Below are 10,205 nucleotides of genomic sequence, written 5' to 3'. Positions count from 1 at the left end.
GTCAGTTACTGTGGTAACTTACTCTGTGAACCTAACCTGGTCAGAAGCAGGTTTTATTCTCTAAACTCAGAGTTTCTGTTGGTCTCCTCCCCTTTGTTAAAGACGAAGCGGTACTTCTCGCCTTAGCCTTACGTTTCCACACACCTTTTTTAATGCTCATTTTTAGGGATGTTCATAAAAACGATTGATGGAAACGTCATGATGCACATAACTTTTTAAAATATGCAAAAAAAAAACATGCATAACTGAGTAGGATAAACTTTTATTCAAAAGTGGGAACACTTTTACTGAACAAATTACAGTATGTACATTAAAAAAGGTCATGATCAAATGATGATGAAAATGTGTGTAAATGGACAAACCAGCAGGCAGAGCACACTGTAACATCTTAAATATTGTTTTAGTCATTCTAAAATGCCTTAAGTGTTTCAGTATTAGTGTATATTATTAATTGCCTACGAACATCTGGAGCGTGTCAAGAGTCTCCGCGTCTCATGGCTTCAGACGCCCCCACGTGTTCATTGTGTTTCAGTGTTGTCTTTTGACATCGAGGCGCAAGTACATTAATTAAATAAACAATTAATTGACACAGCTTATTCTACCACAGTAAATTCTGTTTTTACTGTTGATATTTGGCGCCAATAATCAGGAAGTGACTATTTTTTTCTCTTTGACTCGTTGGATGGAAACTTTTGCACATAAATTTATGTAATATATTTGGATGGAAACATAGCTGTTGCCTACATTTTAGTCACACACAGAAGAACTGTACAAGAATGGCTTGTCCTTTTTTAATAAATAATTAAATTACATTTACCTTCGACATGCACTGTAACTAGATTAATGGGATTATTATTCTTTCTAAAAATTATTTTTAGTACTGCTTACCTTCTAAATGTTATATTAACCTCTATCACTTGATCAATAAAAAAGGCAGACACACAAGTGCACTGTTAAATCATTTAAAACTAATAAATGTGTATAAAAGTTTAGAAAAAAGTATAAACGTCACACATTACATTACTTATTTTATTATACTTAAATATTTAAATACTTAAAGTTAAATTAGGCATTAACTTAAGCAGCTGTTTTCCCAATCTAACTGTCTCTTCTTCACTGATGGTTGCTTCTTTTCAAATATATACACTCATATTTGCTATAACTTTGCATGAGAACATCAAGTTCAGCTGGAGAAAGAAATGGTGATCTCTTTTATAAGATATTGCCATAGTCACTCGTAATGTATGCGCTCCATTGATAATGCCTTTTTAAAGTCAAGGTGCGCGCGCTTAACTCTGAGTTGGTCTACTCGAAGTTGATTGAACCAACTCAGATCAGCTGTTCTGAAACCGACAACTCTGAATTTTTAATCTCTCGGTAAATCAACTCAGAGTTCAAGTATAAACTCTGAGTTGTTTGAACCTCCTTACTGAAACAGGCCCCTGGAATTGTGCTATTTCCGAAAAGGTTATGTTTTTGTAATAAATTGATTACAAAATAAAATAAATAAATAAAATAGAATTAAATAGTTAAATTAATCAATACACAAAAACATACTTTTACTCAGTTTTTAAGAGTTTACACTTGGTTTACATAAACATCTGGAGAAACATAAACATTGAACATTGGTCACTCACTTACCAAATTCATAGAGACAGGATAATCAACACCAACTGGAACAGTTTCTTTTTTTTTTTTTTTTTAAAGAAGATGAGTGGCAAATCCGGATTTCACCATTTCCAGATGCGAAAAGCTCTCAGGTAAAAGATGTTTCTTACAAACGTATTTTTGCAACGTGTTGACACTGTAACGTCCACACGCGAGTTGTGCTCAAATCACAAAACCTTCATTACGGCACATTTAAAAATGCAACACTGACGACTCAATGCTATCTCCGAATAGTTCTTCTACTATTTGTTTGATATACAGTTGGCAACACAACATGGCATCTCTCTGATCACTGTAACAAAAAGAGTCTTCAAAGCTATATCATGCATATCAGTGAAGTTGGATTTACAAGAGCACGCTGATTGGTTCGAACCAAGTCTTTCTCATGAGTTAATGAACAGATGTGCTGAAAACTCAATGATGTCACTTTGTACTGGCTGGTACAGACAGCCAATCTATACGCTGGAATTTACACTATATATATATATATATATATATATATATATATATATATATATATATATATATATATATTGCATAGTGATGCCTTTCTTCCACTAAAATTCATTAAAACATTGCTTGTTGCATATACTTTTGAGTATCTAAGCTTTGGGACTACTTCCTTGTTAACATATCCTTGTGTTGCTTATTCATGAGCTCTGTCAATCTTGCACATATCATCTACATTCCTGTCGTATAATTTCCTACCTTATTGAAGATACAGCAGCAGGTTAATCTCCCATTCAAGTGTCTTTAATGTCGAGAAATCTTCACAGGTCTTTGGATAACTATGCATTCAGACGGTAATGTCCAAACATGTCTTTATATAAGTTCAATATTGTTGTTGCAGATGAAATTTAGTGCAGACAACGCTATAAAAATATTTTCCAGTTGGCTAGATATTAATAAACAGTCATACAAACATCTTTACTGAAGCCTTTCTACTTTCATCTCTTTCAAGCTCTTTCATCCATCCATCATGTTTGTAGTTTATTTATACTTTCCACCTACGTTTGTAGTGCTATTTGAATTAACGTCCAATACGCAATGTATTGTTATCACAATATCAGTGGTTAGAGGATGGACACTTGTACACTTAAAATTTTCACTGGAAATAGTAGACCATTCCGGGACCCTTTGGCATACTCTTTTCAACATACTATGATTTGGGACATACTAATTATATTTTCAAATACTATTAAGGACTGATAGTATGCAGATTGGGGCGTAGCATATGTCTTTTTGGCTAAAAATTTTCGGCTGGTCATCTTCTATAAGTCTTGTTTTGCCTGGCTGACATTACCTGTGTTTTACCTGATTACTACTTTGGATCTCTGTGTTTGACTCTGGATTGCTTCCTCTTTCCTTTGCCTCTCAACTTTGTCATGTGAATGTCTTTCTATGTTTTTTTTGCTGTCTGCACACTGACCCGTTGCTGGTCTATCTCACCCTACCTGTCATATTGAACTTGCATTGTACAATAAAACCACAAATGGATCCTCACTATGCTACTGACGCTTTATTACAGACACACCGCAATGAAAAGCAGCAATAAAAACTTTTAATTAACCTGAAACATGTCTGGGAAAGAGAAATGTTACATTTGAAAAAAAGCTTTCACTGTTTGAGGGTCAGCTAGTGGACACGTTACTCTACAAACCTTGTTATAGAGCAGCCAAGATAATATTATTCCAAAAGGCTTCTGGCAATTTAATTGTTTTTCAGCTAAAACTAACTAAATAATTGAAACGAAATGGAGAAAAAGAATGCAGACCTAGTTAAAATTTGCATTAAATTTCATCTGTCTTGCCATCACTCAAGAGGAATATGGCATCATGCTTGGTCATTTAAATAATTCTCACACATTGGTAAGAAAAGCAATCTGAAAATCTGCCTTATGACCAATGGAAGGCTATTGTGTTGTAGCAATGCCGGCAGGCGAACCATGCATAATGTAGATTTCTTTCACAAGTCTTTTTTTAGACTAGAAATAATGTAATAACAGAAAAATACTGACAGCTCCTTACACAACTCTTGAACTACATAATTTGCATGACCAAGCCAGACAATATATAGTTTCATTTAACTTTATTTTATTAAACTAAAACATTTACATTTTCAACGTACACTACCAAGAGATCAGCATACCATAATACAGTTTGAAAGTGTAAATAACATGATTAAAAACACCCATAGTTCACACACTATTTGACACAGTAAGAAAAATCTGTTCATTAACAGTTTCTGTCACAAGAGTTTTCCATTTGTTTGCAATATGGGACCTTGATCTCTCCTCTGTCGACTTTTGATGTTGAAAATTCAACTCTACAGTTTAACAAAGTGACATTTATTGAGCTTTTACTTCCAGTGCTGTTTATATCGAAATTGATATTTACTTGTAACATTTCATTTTTACAAGTTGGGTCATTAGGCCAACATTCAACCCCCAATCTAGAGGACATACACGCATTCACTACGTGCGGTTTATTCATAAACTAATTTTGAGAGGATCACTTGCTTATAATCAACACGGCTGGCTCCTTGTTAGCTCCATAATAGCCCTATTAGATTCCTATTGGAACCTGCGAGCATACTACTGAACTAACATCACATACAACAGCTAACTAACTCCCGCGTGATGACAAAACAGCAATGGGATTGGCTAATACACGTAGCCGTAAGGTTAATAAAAGTCCTCTTGTCTGTTAACTATTAAACACTACAACAATATGCATCGGCCTCCTCCTTCATTCACCCGACAAAAAGTCAACGAACTCCGGAAACATCTTGCAGACCTCTGCATCCACGCTTCTCGTTCACTCAATAAACCGGAACTTCTGAAACTCTACTCCAACGCCACATCGGACTCTCACCCTTCCCTCACATCACCTACAAGAGGAAACAACAGACAATCCAGCAATCGCCCCACTCTGTATCCACCGCAAGGGAAGAGAAAGGACAAAACAAAACACGCACCTCGCCGCACTCCCATCAGACCATGCCCCCAGGAACCACAAGCGCAACACATGACGTCACACCTCACCAACCAGGACTACAACCAGACGAACTCAGCAGTGTGTCAGAGTTAACGGTGCTCTTTTTGACTTCCAGTTTTGTTCCACTGGGTCCACTCAAGGTTGCTGCCTCTCACCTCTTTTGTTCATCATGTATACTAATGATTGTCGTAGTATTCACTGGGATTGTCATATCATTGAATATGCAGATGATTCTGTGATTGTAAGTCTCCTCCACGATCAGGATTTGGGGCATGGTCCTGCTGTACAGGAGTTTACTTCCTGGTGTGATAGATTTTCTCTCCAGTTGAATGCAAGTAAAACAAAAGATATGGTGATAGATTACAGGAAGGCTTCTCCAACCCCAAACATAACTAATAATAAAGGCTTGGACATTGAAATTGTTGACACGTATAAATATCTAGGGGTTGTTATTGATAATATGTTGACGTTTCAACCTAATACCCAAGCTATTTGCAGGACAAATAGAACCAGAAATTCTTTTATAATGGTGGCCATTAGGTCATTAAATGAGTCCAGGGGGGAGGGGGAAGTTTCTTTATACTGATGTATGGATGTTGTGTGGTAATATTTTATTAATATGTACTTGGAAGTTCGCCTGTGTTACCGTACGTTCACACCGAAAGCGGCGAGAGCGTCAAAGTAGCCGGAAGGCATTCATTTTCAATGAAAGCCGGCGGCGAAAGGCGGCGATAAGTGGCGAGGAGCAGCGCGTCGCGTCTTTGCCAGCGTGAGCGTCGAGGAGAGTTGAAATGAAGTCAACTTTATGGTAATGAGCTATGACGCGGTTCAGCGGCAAGCAATTAGAATGAAGACGTCCATCGCTTGATAGCAGTTCAGAGAACACAGACCTGTGAACTTTGGTTCCGACCACAGTTGTTACCAAGGGTTTGATTATTGCGGTCGCCGGATTTCCAATTATTTCCAATTTTTTTCCTACAGGAACATTAAATAAGTTACTGGCGAGTTACTGATGTTCATTAATGTTTTATAAATGTATCTTAAAAAAGCGGGAATCTCACGCGATGTGACAGTAAAAAACAGTACTGCTGCTTCAGGATATTTCAGACACATATTGGATAAATAGAGCAAAGCCACACCACACGCAACTTGATCTTCCATTGTTGTATGAATTTGATAAGAAGTGCGCTACACTTTCACGCTAGAAACATGTTTTATGCATAAATGTAACTGATATGCTGCAACGGCTCCTTTAAATATGAAATCAATGTAGCGAGTTTTGACGCTCTCGCCGCAGGAGCTGAAGGCAGAGAGCGTTGTCGCCAGGGCGGCCAGAGTGACCTTGGACGCTTTCGCCGCACTCGGTGTGAACGTACGGTTATGGTACCTTGTTGCAATTTTAGTTTCCCTAACGGAATAATAAAGCTGAGTCTGAGTCTACAATTCCCAACCTGATCCTCCTCAACCCTGCTCTACCTCTCTTTCCTGGCCTCCAGCCCCCATCTCCAGTTTTTCTAACAGCCCTAATCTCCCCTCTACTTCAGCTACTCACTTCCTCCCTTCCTGTTCCTCCAGCTCTTTCTCAACCTCAATCTTTTTCCCTCCCACTCCAACCCCCGCTTCATGCTCCATCCCCTTTCAACCTGCTAACACAAACCACACTTAGCAAATACCTACCCCCGCTCCAGTTTCTGCCTCACGCACCCCATTCACACTTTCTTAAGCCACGCCCCTTCCTCCACCAAACAATGCTCTGGCAAGGAAACCACCCCAAGTCTCCAACGCAGCACGAAACCAGATCCTCTCAGAAATTTCAGGGATTAGCTCTAGAAGCGGACCCCCATCCAACACCTGTCCCTCCCTATTCAGAAATGATCTTGCCATTGATCACCCTCTACATAACCTCCGACATATTTCCATATCTCTCATCCTACAAGCAATAGCCCCCAGAACCCTCCAGTCATATCTCACAGCCTGGAATTCATTTAAACACTTCCATTCAATATACAAAGCACCTTTCCCCGACTTTTCCCTCCCACATTTAAAAAAACATACAATCTAGCTCTATCAGAAGTTACCTAAGCGGGATCCAGTTTTTCCATAAATTAATTTACGGATCTCCCTCCGATGCCATACTCAACTCTCAAACTTCTCTCCTTATTAAAGGCATACAGAAAACCCACCCTCACCCCCCTGATCCTAGGTTACCCATCACACTCAACATTCTCACCAAATGCATCCACACACTACGCATAGGTTACCAATCCATCAATACAGCTCGCACCCTCGATGCTATGTTTACCCTAGCCTTTTTTGGCTTCCTTAGATGTTTAGAAATCACAACCACATAAAAATTCAACCCCTCTATTCACCCTACCATTTCCGATTTGACTGCTTGACAAAGAAACCATTTCCTTCTTCGTTAAACAGGGCAAAACAGATAAAATTTGCAAAGGTCATCATATATACATTTTTGACATCCCATCCCCCACCCACCACTTACAAACCCTCCTAGCATTCCTACAGATTAAGAAACTCCAAGACCCCAACCCCCTTTCTCCATTCTTTACAGATGACTATAACCGCCCAGTAACCCGATTCTGGTTCCAAAAACACCTCATAGAAATACTACACCTATCAGGCTTCTCCCCCGACTTCTCCGCTACTTTTCTTTTTCAGGGGCGAGATGCTCCGCTACTATCCCTTCTTTCTTGCATCAAGTTCTTCCGCTACTCTTATCTCTTCAGCTTAAGTAACACATCTAAAGCCAGACTCCCCCGGAGTCAATCAATTACCCCCTGCCCTCGACAATTGACATTTTTCCTATGCATCTCCTATCCTATTTTCTATACCATTGAGTTTCTCAGCATCTTCTTCCCTTCCTTCCAGCGTCGAATGCTTCCGCTCTTTCCTCCATCCCCTCCCTCTCCCCCCCAAACATCTTTTACTCCCTACCCCTTTCCAGCGTCGAGTTTCTCCGCTTCTTTTCTTTTTCAGCGTCGAGTTGCTCCGCTACTATCACTTCCTTCTAGCGTTGAGTATTCCGTTACTCTTACCTTTTCAGCCTAAGCTTCGACTCCCCCGGAGTCCTGCTCGACCCACCTCCTATAGGAGTCTCCACCTCCCCCTCCCTATTTAGACTCCTGTAGGAGTCTAATCCTTCAGCTCTAACTCCCACGGAGTCACCCCAAGAGCTACATCTCCCACGGAGTCCCCCCTCCCCCCTCTTTTTCTCCCTGGCCAAATACGCATCTTTCCTACCTTCTAGCGTTGAGTTCCTCCGCATCTCCTGTCCTATATTCCCTAGCGTTGAGTTCCTCCGCATCTCCTTTTCTTCCTTCCAGCGTAGAATGCTTCCGCTCTTTTCTCTCCCCCCTCTTACAACTCCTCTCCTCTCCCCACCCAATTAAGTTAAGAGTTAACCCAATCCCCCTTCCAGCGTTGAGTTTCTCCGCTACTTTTCTTTCTTCAGCATTGAGTTTCTCTGCTACTTTACTATTTTCAGCATCGAGTTCCTCTTTCTAAATTTCAAAGCATTACTCACCAATTTGACTCCCAAGGAGTCTTCCCACGCTCGGACTCCCTCGGAGTCCCGCCCAGTCCACCACCTACAGAAGTCTCCACCTCTCCCTTACTTCCCAGACTCCTGTAATAGTCCAATCCTACAGCTCTAACTCCCCTGGAGTTGACCCCAGAGCTCTGATCCCCATAGGTTTCTTTTCTTTACCTTTCCAGCGTCGAGTTCCTCTGCATCTCATGCTCTCTCCTTCCCAGCGTTGAGTTCCTCCGCATCCTCTTTACTTCCTTCCAACATCGAATGCTTCCGCTCTTCTCTCCACCCCCTCTACAAACCTTCTCCCCTTCCCACTCCATACCCCTTTCCCAGTGTTGAGTTTCCTCTGCTACTTTTCTTCTTTCAGCGTTGAGTTACTCCGCTACTTTCCTATTTCTAGCATCAAATCCCTCTGCTACTCTCCTTCCTTCCGTTAGGCACCCTCTCCAACCCTGTTTCCCCGAACCCAACTCCCACGGAGTCCCCAGCCCTTCCTAAGAATTAGTTACAACTTCTCCTGCAGTAATCTCACTTCAATTGACATTCAACAGCCGGATATGGCACTGACCTCTCGCTCTTTGGGGGGCACTTCAATACGCGGCTGCTGTCCCAAGCTGAAAACCTTTGTCTTTTGGGGAGTTCTCGAGACCTACCTGACCTCGAACTCCCCTTTCGGCCTTCTAATGGGAGGGAGCCCTGGGTTCGAGGATATTACGAGCTCAGGGCTCTCTCCCGGGACAGCATGCCAAATACACTTTATTGATTATCGGCTAACTGTTAACTCTTAAAGTGCGATTTATTCATAAACATTTCGAGAGGATCACGTGCTTATAATCAACACCACTGGCTCCTTATCAGCTCCGTAATAAGCCCTATTATATGATTACGGAAGCATTATAAATAACCTGAGTTTTTCACTTCAGTTATCTTCGTCTTGAAGTGGGGGAAACCAGAGCCCCCGGAGGAAACCCATGCCAAAACGGGGAAAACTCGCAAACTACACACAGAAATGCCAACTGCCCCAGCTGGGGCTTGAACAAATGACCTTCTTGCTGTGAGATGACAGCACTACCCACTGCACCACCATTTTGCCCATTGACATTTTATAGAGAAATAAGTCTGTAAAAATAACAGAAAATATATTGACAGTTTTACCATCAGTTATGTACCATAATATATACCACACAAAGCCAGACAATTTATCATGTTAAACTATGAAGAACGTTAATAAAAGTGTCACGGAACAGAATCAAGGAGCAAAATTGCTGTTTAACAAGTCTTTAATTAAGAAAAAAAATTAAAAATAAAAAAAGTCAACGAAGGCAGCCTGTCGTTAAATCAGAATACACGGAGCTGGTTCTTTACCAATGAAACTCAAAAGGGTCACCCACAGCCGAGAGCGATAGAGAAAGCAGGCTGGTCCCGTGCCCACCACTGCGATGCGGGAACTTCTGACCTCCTGGTGCTGGTGGTCAGAGCACAGTCAACAGATGAGCACACCTCAGCAGTATACAGCAATCTTGTACATACAACGTTGAACACAATCGGGCACTTCAGGACAAGACTAGACGAGACAAATGTGGATCTGATCTGGTAAGTGTACGTAGAGTACAAAACACACGTAGCGTAACGCACAGAGCAACAATAATCTGACAACAGAGGGAGAAATAGGGATATAGACAGTGTTGGGGAGTAACTAGTTACATGTAACGCCGTTACGTAATTTAATTACAAAATAAAAGTAACAGTAATTATTTACAGTTACTAAGAAAAATATGTAATTAAATTAGTTACTTTTGAAAATGTTAAAAATTACAAATAGGGTTACATCTAATATTTTTCTTTAAATCTCTGTGATATGTTGAATAATATTAAATCTATTGCTTTGCCTGTTTTTGATATGCACGATGGCTTCTGCTAAGGCCATTTATTCAAGCGCTGATTCTTTTGATTTGCGGCGCAACCACGGGCGTAAATCCCGGGGGGAA

At 40.6% G+C, this 10,205-nt stretch overlaps 1 long non-coding RNA gene across 1 annotated transcript in view; it reads right to left on the bottom strand.

Annotated features, from left to right (window-relative positions):
• Window positions 1–5,388: 5,388 nt before the first annotated feature.
• LOC141378192 (uncharacterized) overlaps window positions 5,389–10,205 on the bottom strand; it is a 65,658-nt gene continuing 60,841 nt past the window's right edge. The window contains exon 3 of the long non-coding RNA XR_012392063.1: window positions 5,389–6,051. This is a non-coding gene — a long non-coding RNA (uncharacterized lncRNA). The remainder of the gene's footprint in view (window positions 6,052–10,205) is intronic.

Source organism: Danio rerio, chromosome 16 (assembly GCF_049306965.1).
Source record: "Danio rerio strain Tuebingen ecotype United States chromosome 16, GRCz12tu, whole genome shotgun sequence".
Lineage (NCBI taxonomy): Eukaryota > Metazoa > Chordata > Actinopteri > Cypriniformes > Danionidae > Danio > Danio rerio.
The sequence above is the reverse complement of the archived record's forward strand: the minus strand, read 5'-3'. Positions and strand labels throughout refer to the sequence as shown.